The sequence below is a fragment of the Nylanderia fulva genome, unplaced genomic scaffold, assembly GCF_048542155.1.
Source record: "Nylanderia fulva isolate GAGA-0341 unplaced genomic scaffold, ASM4854215v1 Scaffold36, whole genome shotgun sequence".
NCBI classification, from domain to species: domain Eukaryota; kingdom Metazoa; phylum Arthropoda; class Insecta; order Hymenoptera; family Formicidae; genus Nylanderia; species Nylanderia fulva.
This window is the reverse complement of record NW_028190433.1, coordinates 114,528-131,779: the sequence shown is the minus strand read 5'-3', so window position 1 is coordinate 131,779 and position 17,252 is coordinate 114,528. Positions and strand designations below refer to the sequence as shown.

General features: G+C 28.0%; 2 protein-coding genes and 1 non-coding gene across 7 annotated transcripts in view; 2 read left to right on the top strand and 1 right to left on the bottom strand.

The window, feature by feature from the left end:
• LOC114946092 (orexin receptor type 2) overlaps positions 1–17,252 on the top strand; it is a 37,192-nt gene that overhangs the window by 7,930 nt on the left and 12,010 nt on the right. The gene's annotated exons all lie outside the window — the stretch shown is intronic.
• Positions 1–17,252, bottom strand: part of LOC114946098 (uncharacterized) — a 77,755-nt gene that overhangs the window by 50,311 nt on the left and 10,192 nt on the right. The gene's annotated exons all lie outside the window — the stretch shown is intronic.
• LOC114946106 (U11 spliceosomal RNA) lies at positions 2,258–2,395 on the top strand. The gene has a single exon (XR_003822555.1). It is a non-coding gene; the product is annotated as a U11 spliceosomal RNA (small nuclear RNA).

Sequence of the window (17,252 nt, the reverse complement as noted above, 5' to 3'; positions counted from 1 at the left end):
TCCAATTAAAGTATACACTGCAAAAATGATTAAATTAATACATATTTAGTTCAATACTGCCAAATGAATCATTTATTCGAAATAAATATAAATATTTATATTTGTTTTAAAAAGGATTTTCTTATATCAAATAAATATTTTTCGTATCAAATAAATATTATTAGTTTCGAATAAATGATTCATTTGGCAGTATTAAAATAAATACTTATTCAAATTAGCCTTAATAACCACACATAATCTTGTACGTTTTATATAATCATAGTTTAATATATTAAAGATATTTTTTTATTATATTTAATAAGTATATATAAAATAAATATAAATCCAATGTACAAAAATGTACATTTTTTAGGATCAGTACTAGTACATGCAAAATAATGTACACGGTAAAAAATCAAATTATGACTTGCAATTTAGTTTTACATTTAAAATATTTTGGCATTTAGCCCGAAACATGTTTCAAATGTATACTTTTGTATCTCATTAACATATTAACCCTTTAACGGACTATGTTATAGAATGAAGGCCGAATGATACGCTAGCTGCATGTATAATTTTAACCTTTACGTATCTAGATACGAAGTAAAATTCAACTGCAGTCCCACGAGAAAAAAAGATATTTCTATCTAAGGAAAAGTATTATCGTAAAATATGCTAGTATATATATATAATATAGCACAATTAATTAAAAATGAAAATTAAAAAATAACAAAACAAACAAAAACAAAAAGAAAATAAACAAATAGGTGATATATGTATAACAAAATAAAACAAATATAAATTAACAGAACTTTGCTTAAAAATCACGTCGTTTGGTTAATTGGCGATTCGGTTAATTAACAGTCTTTATGATCAACGTTACATTCGCTCACTACAAATTTAACGTGCAGCTATAAAAAAGATACGATGTAAAATACCTATACATATTTATGATATATACATGTGGATTTATGCAAACTTTGTCATCAGCACGCAATGTTGATAAATCAGTCATGTAATAAAAATCCTTTTCGCAGGTTGCAGTTAAATTGATTACTATTCTCGTATTATACTGCTTTAATTAATTGTGGACTGCTCTTTCGAACGAGTTCAACTAATGTTTATATTTAAGTGCACGATTAACTTCATCGTTTAGTCAATGCTTCGTAATGAAAACATTGCTTCGTAATGAAATTCTTTAATAAATCAATTTAAATCCGGTAATTAATTAGCTTATTGTTACATTTTTACTGATTTAAATACGTTTAATAATATTCTAAAATATAATTAAATAATTAAAACTTTTTGAGAATCATTATAATAATATTATGCACAATGTATATAAATTGATACAATTTAGTGATTTCACTTCTCGTGTATCTCATATATACTCGATAAAACAAGCTTGCAAGTATATATATAAAATGTTATTGATTCATTTTTTATAAATAACAAGTTTAATATAAGTTTAAAAAATAAATATAACACTGAAAAAATTACAAAACTTAATATATAAATACAACTAGTGATAGATAAAAAGGCCAACTTGTCGGGCAATTATTAAAGTTGTTCTGTCAAATAAAATTTATTCCATGTATAAACTAAATATAAAACATTATGTGAAAGCTACAAATATTCTATACTCGAACTTAAGCGAAAATTACAATTATTATAAAAGAAGCGTTTCAACCGCACGCGGTCTTCCTTAGTATTATATGTATTACAGTAATTGATTACTATAATATAATACTAAGGAAGACCGCGTGCGGTTAAAACGCTTCTTTTATAATAATTGCAATTTTCGCTTAAGTTTGAGTATAGAATGTTTGTAGCTTTCACATAATGTTTTATATTTAGTTTATACATGGAATAAATTTTATTTGACAGAACAACTCTAATAATTGCTCGATAAGTTGGCCTTTTTATCTATCACTAGTTGTATTTACAATATACGAGCGAAACTTTGTATCAATTGATTTTTAATATATAAATATAGCCATATTTAGATTAATATTTTAAATTTATATAACATTTTATATATCTTTTTGATGTTAGCTGTACTTAATTTGTTAATATACACCTTAAAAATATAATAAGAATATTTCTTTTGGAATAAATTAATAATAAATATTGTAGATTGAATCTAAAAGAGAAGTTAAAGTATATCAGAATATTAGTTCCTGAAGCGTGCAGCAGATGGCTTACCGAGCTATCTTTATCTCGCATTTAGTTTTCGATACGAAGTGTTCATAAGCTGCGGACGAGCAGCGGACCGATCAAAAAGGGTGCTCGCTACTTCAATAGCGCGTCATGTCGGCTTAAAGTCGACGTGGCGGGGTATGGCAATCAAGACATACCCAGTACATAATTTTTGTGAAAGTGAGGCTGTTGGCTGCCAATTAGCACCGACGCCTCTGCCTAAGCTTTACGTCAAACAAAACACCTACATCTTTTATAGTAATTTTTATTCAATGCGCATTTCTGCTCTTTAGCTCATTAATCTTTAGATATATTAATCTTTAATCACTATATGCATGTATATAGGTACATTAATATTTAATTAAATAATTAAAAATTTAGATCTAGAACAAAATGATTATATCCTTATCTGAATATCGCGTTGATATTTTGACACAAAATTTTTCTAAAATACAAAAGAATTATATATATATATATATATATATATATATATATATATATATATTTTTTTTTTTTTGTTTGCTGTATTATAATGCATTTTATTAATCTTAATATATCTAAAAATTAATAAATAATGAAGATAAAATATATGTTAAATAAAGATTTTATAGTAAAAAATGTAGATATTATTTTTATTTTATATAAAGGGTCGAAGCATTGGTGTTTAATTAGTAAATTAGTCTCGTGTTCAAAAAATTAAATATTATTTTTATACAATAAATATTATTAATAGCAATGATAATAGATGTTGATTAATGTGATGAAACTAAATGAATGTAATTCATAAAGAGTTTTATAACGCTAGAAATAAATTTGATGTAGTACTAAAATATGCACATGCATGAAATTTTTCATGCACTAACTTTATCAATAGTGTAAAGTTTCAAGTTAAACTGCATTCTTTCAAATGAGATACGTGAGAGCTTTTTGGCAATTCAAATTCAGATGTACAGGAATAAATGAAAAATTTATAAAATATACCGCCTACTAACTCTTCTCAGAGAAAAATTTAACATAACACAATTAAATTCCGATTGAGTTACATACGTCATTCTGAACATATGCAAAATATATGTACATACATATTGATGTCTTCAATCAAATCGTGAAATTGTAAATTCCGTCAAAAGGTAAATAGAAGAGAAATGCAATGTTGCAATCAAAACTTTTTTAATATAAAAAAATATACATATTATTTTTTAAATATTTTTCTCATCGAGATTATATGCTTAATAAAAATCATAAAAAGGACTTAATTATTTTATTAAAGCAAATATATTATGCAAAATAGTCCATTATTATCCATTATATATTTTTATTATATATTAAACAATTAAAGAATTCGAAAATGTAAAATAAAATACTTTGATTAAATTTTTAGTTTTAAAAGAATTTTTAATTGAAAAAAGAGAGAGGGGAATACAAAGCAAGAGAAAGAGAAAGAATAATGATAATATATTTTCTCCTGTTTCAGAATAATAAAAATAAAATTTAAAAAGATAATCTTTATGAGAGAGAGAGAGAGAGAATGAGATATACATATACAATTAATTTTATCACAATCTCAAATATTTTCACTTTTAATGTAGAATGTTTGCATTTTTTATTCATACTTTGATAATTATTATTTAGACATATTGAAAGACTTATCAGGTATTAAGAGAGTTACCTACAATTTCAGTTTTCTATTACCCAATATATTATACAGTTTCCAAACTTTTCTTTGTGTTTTGATATAATCTTACCATAATTTCCAAGGTAAATAAAATAAATATAAAAAGAATCAATTTCTCGATTTCACACCTTTTCTTTTGAAGTTAAAAGTAAAATGTGCTTATAGTAGAACTCAACGATATAATAAATATTATTTCAATCGATTACTTTTATGCAACATGACGGGAAATCGATGTATGTCGTTTATCTTTTCATCTGTGAGCAAGCATATCGCATTTTTGCAGATGTCATAAATGACATATGTTGTACCGGTAAATCGATCCTATACGTAACCTAGGAAGTATAATATCGTCTGTCATTGCGTGTTATAATTATCACGATCTCAAATATGGCATTACATGAAATTTATTACACGCACGTATGAGATTGATTAATCGTATAAATAAAGTTACTTGTATGTGTTGTCAAGATTAAGCATGATATCCCAAGTAGAACAGAAAAGTCAAAATAATGTCAATTTGACGTCATCTTGACCAAATTTGAACTCCAAATTTGATCAATATGACGTCAAAATGATATTATTTTGATTTTCTGTTCTATTTGGGATTATTCTCATGAAATTTGTGTATAATAGTAATCTTTTATATAAATTGTAATATAAAAAATTATTATTATATCCTCTCAACATGTATTTATCATTTCGATAATTATTTTTCGAAGAAAATAATAATAAATCTAATTTTTATTAATATAAATTGTAGTCAAAGAAATCGTTATTAGAGATAATCAATATAAATGTACAATCAAAATATACCTTAGAAGTAAAATGGCAAAAAACGATTTTCGTCCAGAAATATGTTGTGTAACAATATAAATAGTTTATGTGCAAACTTGTCCATTCATTCGATCGTTTGAAACTTTAAAGTTTAACAGAACAATATGTTTCACAGAGGTGGGAGAAATTAACTTGACGGATACCTTTCCAACTCGTGTTATAGAGTAAATTTATTACGTTAATTCATTATAGCAGTCATGAAAGAATTCGCGTGTTATTATTGCGCTTGATTATAAACGCCTCGATTAGGCGAATACGTGCTCGTGCATGTAAATTCTATTTGTTATGCTCATTCTTATATTCGCAAAATGAATTACAGCGTCATGTAACGCCAAACAAAATGCCCGTCCCACGTGCCCGTTGCACTGCATTCCTTAAAACGATGGCACATTATTCGCAAATGGTAATCCGCGTCACGCGAAAATGGATTAAGCGATTAGAGACACGTGAGAGAGGATAATGTTCATTCTTCTATTATTACTTGAGACTTAAGTATTTTACGACGTTGTGATATAAAGTTGTATTTTAAATGAACCTAACTAGAATCAAAGTGCTTACTTTGCTATCTGTATTTCGATATATTGTATAAACAGTACTTTGCTTAGATGATTTTAAAATTAATTAGATAATAACATGAAAATATGTAAATTGATCTTAGATAAAATGAAAATGATTTTGTTTTAAATATATCTAGATAAAAGATCAAATTAAGATGGCAATTCATCTGGATAAATTGTATAAGAAATGTAAAAATATATTTATATTTTTATTTATAAGTTTTTATCGTTTACTACTTAAGTTCTGCTACTTGATAAAGATATTAAAGTATTTTTATGTGCCATGACTATAAACCAAATTATTTGAACATTATTCCAGATGATTTAATAAAGATGACACTTTTTTCATCTAACAATAAGATGCAGGTACAGATATATATTTTTATTATCTATATAAAGATAAGATGACGCCAATATTTCATCTAGATGATCATCTACATCCTTTTATTCAAATAACAGCAAACACTGTAAAATATGAATCACAGATTATATACGCGCGTCTATTATTCCTATATACGACAAGTATTGATAAGAGCTCTCTCTCGTCAATGTTATCAGGATTTATTGTCATGTAGTGTTATATATTCGTATGATACACGGAAGCAGTCTCGATATTCACGCGTCACTTAACATGGCCAAATAAAAATTGTGAGAATAACGCTCGTGGAATTCGGAACAAACAAACTTTATCACCATTATTTCGTCCCGTAGATCGAAAACGGAAATACGCGCGTTGGTGGAAAAGCCGGCCGCGTTATATCGATCTGTCTGTGCGCGGGATTTGAGAGGAAGTCATGCAGACCGCCAGTTTGTGGCCTGTTCCAATTTTCGCAAAGATCGTACTTCAATTGATCCTGTTGAAAATTATATCGGATAATGTAACGCAATTACCGCATACGTATATTACAAATCGCTGACGCTGCAAGTACCGCAAATGCAGTACGTTTAATCTTTGAGCAAAATTCAAGATTAAACAATGCGATGTGAACATTGAAAAATAGATATTTTTCAGAAAATTAATCACACCTCTGCTGTGTTCAAAAAATATTACACTCTAACAGTGTATAGTACTAATTGTTTTCAATTTTGCTGATAAAAGTCTTAAACAAATTCGTTTCATCTATAGGATGTATTTTGAACATTTTTAGCTTAGATTTAAAAAAATATTTTCTCTGTATTTTTTATAATTCTAAAAAAGTGAAAAAAATATTGATCTCCCATAATCTTCTATTGTTAAATTTTGACTAGAAGTATAATGCTAACAAATGCTGATCGTTAATTTACGCGATTCAATCTGAGGTGATTATTGGATTATTCCATTCGAACACAAATTCCACGCGAGAGCGTGTTATTGCAAAACTGTATTGTGAGATAAAATTTACAGAAGGAATACCTGTTCTATTCCATATTTCGACAAAAGAAAAAACCACGATAAACAAAGTTACGACGTGAAAAAAACAGTTTGATGCATGCAACAGCCTGTTCGTGTTGCAAAGTCATCCGAGTATAATTTACGATGTTAAGCTAGTTAATATCGATTCGTTTTATCACCCATTATTTTAGGATACCTTATCAGCGTCTAGAACAAAGATGCCGCAGAGTAATAGTTTATTGTATCATTCACATAGTGAGATCGATATTTCAAAACTAATTCAATCTAACAATGAGGATAATAATTACACTTTAGAACACAAAATTAATTTTGTTACATCATAGAAAAAATTGGCTTTAAATTCGTTGAAGAAAATGATTAAAAAGTGGTGAAAATGATTCAAAAGTGTGAGATATTTTTTACGATAAATATTTACGTTTAATTTATTATATATACATTAAACGTAAATATTTATGAACTAATATTTGACTGTTTCTTCTGAATTTTCTCATTATTTTGCCACTTGTCCTCATTACGACGAAATGTAGTTTCACGTCGGCAAATATATCGCGTGTGTGTATATTCGTTTTTCTAATTATACATAAAAAATCATTTTCTCTCACTAACGAGTCTCGACGAAATAATGCGAGCCATTAATGCTTTTACCGCGGACTCTATGCATAACTGCAGCACCAAAGCCGACAGCGACAGCAAAGGCAATCGCACACCGGCCACCGTCGTCTGATAAATTAATCGGAGACCTTTCCGCGATATAACACGTGTAATATAACGTTTCACGACACGGATGAAAAATTCGTCAACGTACGTAGAGGATAGAGTGACATATGGTCACTAAAAGTGACCGAAAAAGAAGATATATTTTGGAAATATATTTTTGCACAAAATTTTCAGATGAAAAGTAGCGACTTAAAGCAGATAAATATTTCAAATTAGAGATTTTTATATATATAATAAAGTTTTTTATATAATTTTATATTTTCTTATTTAAATTTTTTTTGTAAAGATGCTTATTGCTGTGTGCCACTCTACTTTGACTCAATATCAACGTTAAAGTGGTAAAATTCTTCAGCTACAAAACTCTTTTGCGTATATTATTTCCATTTTATTACAAAGAGAGATTTTTCAAATTTATAAATATTTATAATAACACGTGAAGTTTTATATTAATTTACAATGAAACTTTTGTCGGCAAAAAATGTAAAATTATATAAAAATTCAAAAAACATCATACATGTATATGCGCATCTATATTTTTTAATTGAATGCAGTTGTGCAACATAAAATCACGTATAATTAACTACTAACAGTATTTATAAAATGTCATGACACAAAAGATTTTATTGGAATAATAAAATATAAAAAATAAGCATAAGAGTTTTAGTAGAGTTATACATACATGTATGCAAAAGTAGTATATAATTAATACCTTTTTTATTTTCTATATAAATTTTAATTTTAATAATTCTGTTATATAGAATATAATAATGTATAATTTTATTTCTAACTAAAAGAATTTTTAAAAACCACATTATAAATAAAATTTATTTCCGTTAACCTGATACTTCTATTACGCGAAATCAAATTTGCATGTATAGCATAATCAAATGTTAATTTGTTACTAATTTCTTGTAACCCCAAATTTATTACTCCTAACGGGCCAAATGTATGGTAGTGTTAAGTTGCCCAACAAGAGTAAAAATATTAAAATAGTTTTTGATATATTAAAATATTTCCTGAATTAAGTATTTGTAAGATATACTATTTTAAATAATAAGAAATTTTCGCGAATTTCAATTATTAAAAAAAAATTTTTTAAGCTTATATCGAACTGAAGATAAAATCAATTTAACATTTACTAATACAATAGCCGAATAGTTTAATTAAACAGTGTTTAAAATAATTACTATTTCAAAAAGTAATTATATCGTATATAAAATTCAATATTTATATTTTAAAAGAAATATTTAATAAAAGAAATTATAGAATGTTTCGGAACAAAATTATATTAGAGAGCAATCACGCGCGTACTCGTCGATCACTGAAATACGACAATTCTGCAGCATTTTATATAGCATTCCGTTAACCGCACACAATATGTCTTTTATTTCATATTGCAACGAGAAGCAAAAATTACGATCAACTACATGAAATTATGATCTGGTCGGCGGGTCAAAATTGCGGCCAAACTCACACCTGTGCAAATAAATTTGTGTTATACTAATGAATGATATATACGTATGCATTTTGAACAGAAATTTTACTCGCATTTTGTTAAATAACTGTATCAATATATATGCAAATTAAAATTAAAGATAAATGTCTCGAAAATGCAATAGCGAAGAATATATCAATGTTTTGCCGCAATAAATTTCGTCGATTCATATACAATATGAATTATGTGTGTTTCAAAACATTCTCAACATTCAAGCGCCGAATTTATGTGGTATATGAGTAAGAGAAATACGATTAAAATAATAATAGTTGTTTTATTAATTATATATAATTAATCATCGCAGTGATGTATTCGAATCAATATGTAAAATTTTGTTTTTTAAAAATGACATTGGCTTTTTTATCCCATTCCACGATACTTTGCAATATTATGCGAGTTGATTATAAATTACGACGCGATAATCGTGAAAATTGATTTTATGTACTGACTAAAAATTAGATTGTTCACAAGATCGTTTTTATTAATATTTATTTCAATTATACTTGGAAAAATAATATAATATATGACACAAAACGTCTAGCGTCGTTACCTTTTTTTCTCGAGTCTCGCTACATGCATGACAACAATACGATCCACGTAACAATAACGCAGTATACATATGTACAATACACCGTGTTTTACAAAAAGTTCAAATAACGTGTGATAAATTGTCACGAAATATTTAACATATTACAAAATAAAAATTCATTCAGAACATTACATTTTTTATATTACTAAATATTCATAAATGATAAATGTATATCACGGCTTTTCCTATCTATATTTGAATCACTTGATTCTATGATTCGTATGTATTATATTTCGCTTTCTCAATTCAAAATTAATTAATATGCAAATTACATTTAAATTAATAAAAAATTTAAATTGTGTTGAAACATATTTAAAGGAATAAATACTGTGTGCAAAAAATTCTGCAATAATTTATAATTTCTATAAATTGTCGCTTAAATTTTTATTGGAAATATGCACACATAAATCGTACAAAATAATTGCTTTAATAAATAGCCGTTGTCTCGAGAGTTCCCACGAATTATCAAACTTGAGAGTTAATTAATCGCGCGGGTTAATAATCCCCAATTATTCACAGTGAATGGTCGAGTTTCGTATTTCCTAGTACTTGTTGCAATCATATCTTGCGATGAAAAATATCGTATTATCTTTCGAAGTATGAGCGAGTAGTAGACAAGTAGTAGAAAATACCGAAATCTGATTAATCAATGAATAATTGGAACTTTTATTAAGTCGCGTTATTAATTAACTCCTGCGATTGTGCGAGTAATCAAATCATACGAGACGATTTATCGAAGCAAATATTTCTTACAATTTATACATTTCATAATCGAACCAACAACTCATAGAAATTATAAATTATGGTTTCAATGTAATTTTTTACAGATAATTATTTCTTTAAATAAATTCAAATTTAAATATTTTTGTCGCGTGTCTTAAATTTATTTATTTAGATGTAATTTTCTTACTGCTTTTTAAATTCAAAAAATGGAATACACAAGTCGCGAAATTGAGTGGCTCAAATTAAGAAAAGTGATATAATCAATCAATTATGAATAATTTTTCTAAAATTACAAGACAGAACATTACATATACATTTTTCGCAACAAATATCTATTTCATATCGTATTAAATATTTTGTAATGCAATTGACAATCTTTGATTTTGTGTGTGTATTCACAGAATATGATTTAACATCTCTTACAATTAATAAAATAATTAAATATTTACTACTATTTATTCCGAGTGTACTTGAAGATAAAATATGATGACACGGAGTGCCTAGTGACTCTACCTTTCTATGAAATAAGTGATACAAACCGCGTATAGATATAACAATAACAATACATATTTTGTACGCTGTACAAAACGAAGGTGGATCATAATAAGTTAACTATTACGCATTGTTCGGTATTTATTTCTTGCGACGAGACATATAATACTTTATTGTGCATGTTTACATATACCGCGATTATCGCGTCATTCATGTAGCGAGACTCGATGAGTGAGCAAATGCTTTGTGCATCGTAATATTATCTCTTCAATGTAATCGCAAATATTATAGGAAATATGTCAATGTCATTATATGCACGATTATTACACTTAGCGATTATCAGGTTGGACGATCAATTAATTATCTCAACTTATTTACTAATTTACTTGCATAATATTGCGCAGAATCAGAGTAACATTTTCGATGTCAGTTTCGCGCTTCTCAGTCATTAATAAAACGTCACAAGTACAAAACAATTTGACTAGAGTAACTCTCCGCGACGTATTTAATTAATAAGTACAGTTGTTAATAACTTCACTATTTATTACTTAGTCGCGTAATTATTGTAAATTCGGCGATTTTCATTCATAATTTATTTTGAAATATGTATAATTCATGTATTTATTCACTCAAAATTTAACAATAAGTGAGTCAGCATATTTTTGAATATATAGATATGTAAAATAAATGATCTGTAAATATTTTATTATTTTATTTTAATCTGTATATCGATTTTCCATTTATTGTATTGTAAAAGGAAATAGTTATTAACAAAGATAACATCGTGTGCATTTGGCAAATCATTAATTTCATGTTATTATGTAATTTTCACGATTCACTGCAATATAAAAAAAAATGCTCATCGAGTGCGATTAATGTCAGAAATGTTATATAAAATGCCACGCGATTATATTGTATTCTGATAATTAGCACACGTGCGATCGTAATTAAATATTTTTACAAATAACATAATGTGAATGCCCTCATGAGAGCTAAATTAATAAAAAAAGGATTAAATCCGAGGAAATATATCGAGCGGAAGAATCACGGATCTAAACACGCACATTTAATTATGCCTTATATAATTAAATTTTTACTCTCCTTTCAAATATATCTTACAGATTCAAAATTTCTAAAAATGGCAATTGTGATGATTAATATATTTATAATTAATATATTCCTATATCTGATTACTCGACATCGTTATCGAGATGATTTGACAAATTCATCACGAGAGTAATATTTTGTATCACGACCCTATATAAAATCGTACGTTTACATGATATGTAAAGTCAGCTTTGTAAGCTAGGATACAATGTGTCATCTGCTTCGACGATCAATAAACGTTATTACATTATCTTACAATATGTAGTTGCTCACTATTGTTCATCTCATTAGACTCGATTCGTTACCTTCATGATATTGAAGTTTTAAACCAGTGTATATATATTGTATATGTGAGTGATTTTGAAATCAAAGAAAAAAGGATATAAGCACAAATGTTATTTTTAATCGTCACATTGTTGTAAGTTATAACTATAATCAAAAAATGATATTTAATAGCCTTTTTGTCGAAATATTTCCGAGAATCGTCTTTTTGCCACTTTATTCCGACTTATCGCAAATCTTCTTTTCGTGATGTATTTAAAATTTCTCTGAGATAATTTATAATTTATTCATTTTTATACTTATATACAAGTTTAATTTAGCGTATTAGACATAAATCTGAGAAAATGTAAATAGTGAGTAGAGTTGTGAGAAAGCAAGACTAAAAAGGGTTAATGAGGTTGGTAGATTTGCAAGTTGCAATACGTTTCTAATTTAAGTCTCTAATCTTCTCATTTCGCCTTTCTGCTTAGCAACGAGAAATTTTCTCTCTCTCTCTCTCTCTCTCTTCCCCTTTCCGCCCTCTCTTTCTCTGTTTGAAACTGTCAATTGATTTATCAAAGAGATTGTTTCTAACTGTGTTACTGCTTTGTCTACGTTTGTAACTGCCAAACACAAATCAATCGATTGATTGAAGCTAATTTAAAAATTGCAAATTGCAATATTATATGTTTTTTATAGTCTATATTATTAAAAATAGTTTTTCGAATTAGAAACCTAAGAAAAATGAATATTTAAGTATGAAAATGTCAGAAAATAATTAATATCCAAGGAATCTTAAAATATCTGCAGCAAAAAGAATTGCTTGAATAAAATTAACGACTGTTCTTCAAACATTCATAAATGATTAAACAAATTAATGTAGAAATTTCGTGGGAACAATTTTTTTCACGTGTCGATTGTTATTTTAAATTAAAGATGCAGGCGAGAATACAAAGACAGATAAGTGAATTCGAAATTACTAAAACGAAATTACAAATCCAAATATACGAATTCGTTCCTATTGAATCCGAATTCAATATAAACTTATTGTTTTACGTTGAGAATCGTGCATTATTGAGATTAGTTCGATTTCGTTTGTCGAACTATTTCTCTTCGATTCACATTTCTCCGAGAGAATTTTTCCATTTTAAAATATCTTTCTATTTAAAAAAAAATGTAAGATAAAGTACAAAAAATAGATAAAGATAAATAATCTTTTTAACGTAATTTTATCCATTTTCTATCGTTATTTAAAAAAATTCAAGCTCGAATAATCGAAGAAAAGAAAGAAAGAGTAAACGTGTCTTATCAGATGTAATTAATGTAATACGAAAATAATTCCATCTTTTCTTGATTGATAGTCGCGAGTAAACATTTACGAATGCGAAAAAACAGGCGCGCGGTATAGATTGAATGGCTATAACATTTTTCATCCGACTAGTACGTGCATTACAGCAAGATGAGCTATATCGTTTTATTTTTAATCCCATATCTGACACGAAACAATTTCGCCAACGTTCGCATTACGACGTTGTGTATATATACGACAATGCGCAGCACGTTTTAATTAAATCGCGGTTATCACTCGCTGCTTGTACTCGTGAGCGTTGTATCCGTCACGCTAGCACACGTAATTCTTTTGATAACGAAAATAGCACACGTGACATTTGCGATGACGTTGCAGTTTTTTTTCGATCCGCACTAATCCCTATATCAGAGTCGTCGACGAATTTTTCCTCGAGATTTTGCTTGTTGGAAACAAACATTTCTACAACTTTAAATTAAATTAATTCAGATTAATTGTATAAATCAACGTTATGTTCTTTACTTGCACGTATATTTCGGCCAGATCCGAAACTTGTAAAAAGATTTCGTGACTCGTACCCATTGTCTCTCTCTCGCATATTAACAACGAATCTGAACGTGCGTAATTAGGGAACGTGGTAGGAGCATCTTTAGTCTCGGGAGTGTTCGTGTAATAAGACACAAATGTAATATTACCGCACTAAAGGGACTATGGGCATGAGTCACGAAATCTAGCCGAAATTTGCAAGGAAAAAGCTGTAGTGATATAAATGAATCGAACAACGACTCTTACGACTCGAATTCTTCGTTCAAATAAATTTGGAAAATAATACTTCAATAAATGCGTAATATATTATATTATAATATATATATATAATATATTAATTATAATTATACAAGTATAATTGTCGACCATATGCATATATATATTTTATAAATATATTTAAAATAATATAATAATTTAAAATATATTTACAATATATTTTATAAGTAACTAAATTATCAAATTTTAAAAATAAATTTTTCCGCATAATTTATTCAAATTATTATAGATTATAGATAATAAATAATACTTCAAGGCACGAATTACGAAATTTTACTGTGTGCTCGAACTTTCTTATCTTCTTAGCGATATTCTACGTACGTCAAAAACTTATGTTCACGTAGGTACAAAATGTAACTTTCGTTTAAGTCAAGATTGCTCTAATGTACTTAAAACGTGCTCAGTGGTTCGCGCGTGTCACGTGCCACGTACCTATTAACGCAACAACGTAATTTTCTCGTTCTCGTGCTCGAAACTACAAGCGCGAGATGAACCAGTACGCTTCGGGGTACGTCGAAATATTTTCCTGAAAAATTCATCGCAATTGATCGCGTCGCGGGATAGGGATATTGCATGTAAAATATCACTTGGACGCATCGGAGTTCGCGTTCTTGATATAGCATGTCGCAGTATACGTGAATTTATGCGTTTACTGCGTCATATTTTTTTATTCTCTCATCTTCCTCTTTCTTCCTTTTTCTCTTTTCTTTTTTTTTTTTTGACGAGAAATCGCGCTCTCGTCGCGATTTGTATGTTTAACGTCACAGTACGGCACGAACTTCGACTTGGCTACAATTTAAACGTCATGAAAGAAAAATGACGCTGCATACGAATCGAAGCGGCAACGTAATTATACGTCTGGCAAATGAGAATGCGTCGATCCTACCAAACTGATAACTATCGATCCATATTACAGGATACTTCAACTTCACTGCTAAATGTTCTCTTAATCTACGAAAGCAAATTTGAAATTAATATTAAACGCAATCCATTAAAATAATATCCGATATATGATCCCAGGTAGAAATCTGCCTCGATTTGCCGAGATTAAATACAAAGCCTAGGTAAAAAAATCCAGTTTGAAATATCTGTCTAAGTCCAAAATACACCCTAGAAATTTACCTTTATTTTACCGAGGAAAAAAATCGAAAAAATCTGGGTTATAGATTGCAACTGACATTTTTTTTCTCAAATTAGAATAAATATGAAACTATATATGGGGCCAAGATTAAATAATCTAGCTTATAGAAATAATTATAATACAAATCAAGCAAATATTTAAAAAATTATAGGTCTTAGTTAAACTCCAAATAATTTTTCTACAAATTCTGTGCGTAATCTTAAGCCCACCCGGATTCTGCGATATGATCTGTACGATTTAAACGTTACACAATTCAAACTTTACACAGGTTCTAGTTAGATTTTTCACCTGGATTCCAGAAATATTTTTAAAAGAATATATGAAGCCCTGATTATGTCCAGACAAAATTGGGATCCTGTGAAAAAATGCCTACTATATTTAATAATTTCTAAAAGAATCCCTCTGCTCATCTTATTGTTAATTCTATATAGTAGTTTTGCTTATATTTGCTTTTATTATATTTTATTTTAAACATAATTATTATTCTGTAAATATAATTTCGTTAGAGAATTTTTAAATATATATTAAGGTCTTATGGGGGATATGCATATATGACATATCATAGAATAAAAAAAATAATTCAACAAGTAATAAAATGTGCGTTGGACGTGCAACGACTTATCTCCTCTATCGACTCGTGTTTTGCCGATCTAATTATCATAACGGGGAAGTGTAGTGCCGCAGTTTAAAGTGAGTTCAAACTGTTTGATTGGATTAATATATCCGCTCTAAGCGGGTACGGACAAACTCCGCATGCACGCAGTAATTTCCGCTGTTCCCTTTTCGGGGTCCATTTCGCGTTAGATGATATAATGTCGCGATTTAATGCAAGTAATATTCGTATAATTAATAATTAAATTGTTTAATATTTTTTTAAAGACATATACGTTTTTTTTTAATTATCATATTATATTTCTACCATGTTAGAGGAACACGCTTTTTCAATTGCGATATAATGAAAAAATATCTAAGAAAAAAATAATCCAATTAACCATAATCAAGAAACTAACAAGACAACGCTTTTAACCTTTTCTACATTTCGATTACCCTTATTGTATCTCTCTCTGACATTTCCGTAATATGTGGGAAGCTTGTATAACTCTAATGATCACTGACCTTAATTAGTGTAGCAGTACTAAATTAACGGCATTAAATTTACAGAATATTGCTGTTTACTCTTCAATATTTGCAGATCATTAAAATCAGTTTAGGATCTTCGTCCATTCGTTATGGATATTCCACGCACAGAACTATCGGCCCTTTAGCAATAATTACGCGTCCTTTGGATAGATCCTTTGATGTGGCGAAATTCATAGATCTTGAATGCCACAATATTGTCCTTGAAATGCAAGAAGCATATTCTACATGCTTTTCAGAGGTGACCGTAACTCTAAATGTGTGTTCGTATAATATATGCTTGATTAAAATATCAAATTAACATTTTAAGTAAAAAGAAAATTCAATGAAATCTGAATTTCAAATTTTTAATTCATTTCAACTTCTTGAAGAAAATTTCTCAAGAGATTATGTATATCACTGCATGCAAAAGCGTTCAAAATTGTAACGATTTCATCTATATAAGTTTGATTAATCGTCCGAATAAAATGAAAGATGGAGCTAATGAAATCTGAGGCAAAAATATATATAATCATACAAACATGTATCAAAATCAAAAAGTCTTTCTGCTATTTAAGATTCATAATAATGCACATCGTAAAACTTTATTTTGAATTAATTACAAATTTTTAATTTTATAATGTTTAATAAAATAATATTTTGCAGTGCACTGTAAAAAATATTTAATTGTATAATATTTTCATTATATTTATTGCATTTTACTTTTATTATTCATACGTATTTTCTTTAATATTGTACGTATTGCATTCATCGACAATAAACTCTATCTTTTATTTTGATTCGGATGATTAATCAAACTATTTATACAGATGAAATCGTTACAGT